The sequence below is a fragment of the Sinocyclocheilus grahami genome, unplaced genomic scaffold (assembly GCF_001515645.1).
Source record: "Sinocyclocheilus grahami isolate Dianchi unplaced genomic scaffold, SAMN03320097.WGS_v1.1 scaffold5465.1, whole genome shotgun sequence".
Lineage (NCBI taxonomy): Eukaryota > Metazoa > Chordata > Actinopteri > Cypriniformes > Cyprinidae > Sinocyclocheilus > Sinocyclocheilus grahami.
The window spans coordinates 7,040-8,211 of record NW_015510145.1 but is presented as its reverse complement, the minus strand read 5'-3'; the positions used below and the strand labels follow the sequence as shown (position 1 = coordinate 8,211).

The following is a 1,172-nucleotide window of genomic DNA, read 5'->3' as shown; positions in this document are numbered from 1 at the left end:
TTTTTTTTTTTTTTTTAAGAACATAAGTGAAAATGAGAAATTTTGCCTTGGCAACTAGCAGAAATAAAATAAGGTTACTTTTGAGTATTTTACTTTTACTTTATTTCAGTTAATGTTTATATTTATAAGTAAAGTATAAGTAAAACTTTGCACTTTTTTACTGTAATAACCCTGAACCATGTATGTTGAACATCTTTTTTAAAAAGCAGTCTCTCTATTTTATTTACTCCCTAAAGCCATTTTTACTCTCATTTGGTCCTGCTGACCAAAGCTACTATTAGCCACTGCATACAGCAGCTCGGAGACAGGAGACTGGTTTCATTTCAGCTTCACCGAGGCTGAAATCTGAAGATTGGTGGTGAGGGAATCTCAAAAAAAAGCCTTGCTCATCCTCTTTCTACTGAGCCATTATCAAGGTGAGCTCACAAGCCCCAAAGCTCATCAGGTTTTAGTCACAGAGCTCCCAGTAAAACCACCACTTTGATTGCTGCTCGTCTGGAAACTTCCAAAGGACGGCTGACACCTTTACTGAGCGGCTTCAAAAAGAGATCAGAAGTCTGTGCTGGCATTCAGCCCATCCCTAACCACATTAAAACCGCAATTACCTGAGCAGACACCCGCGGGGGCTTCACCGGAGGAGCCTGGGAAGAAGCTGAGAGAAACACAGCAAAACACAAAGTCAAAAGACAGCAGAAGATGGAATATGGATGTGATCATTAAGCAGTGGCTACTGACTGAAATAAGAAAGATTAAAGGAAATGTTCAGGAATAGGCGCATCAACGCCAGTGTTGTTATTGTTAACTAAAAATGACAAATCATTTCGGTAACTGAAATCAAATAAAATGTCAATATTAAGATGAAAAACTTGATGAAAGTTATAAATGTTGCCTTGGGAACTAACTGAATAAATTAAGTTTAATATGAAATACTACAACTGAATAAATACAAATAAAAACATAATATATTATAAAAAAATGAAGATATATATTAATAAAAATGTATAATATAAATCAAAGCGAAAATAGAACTAGAAATATTAAAACATAATAATAATTAAAATGACAAAAGCACATGAAATAAAAAAAACAAAAATTAAAAATTAGCAGAGAGTAAGATTTTCAGTATATAACAAATCAAATTTAATGTTCATCCCTCAAGCCAAAAAAAAAAA

The 1,172-nt window shown here is 33.4% G+C and overlaps 1 protein-coding gene across 1 annotated transcript in view; it reads right to left on the bottom strand.

Annotated features, from left to right (window-relative positions):
* The window catches only part of LOC107577224 (protein-tyrosine kinase 2-beta-like), a 4,104-nt gene extending 3,330 nt beyond the window's left edge, over positions 1-774 (bottom strand). Inside the window, exon 1 of the mRNA XM_016263324.1 lies at positions 606-774. The gene's annotated coding sequence lies outside the window, so the exon portion shown is untranslated. The remainder of the gene's footprint in view (positions 1-605) is intronic.
* Positions 775-1,172: the final 398 nt, after the last annotated feature.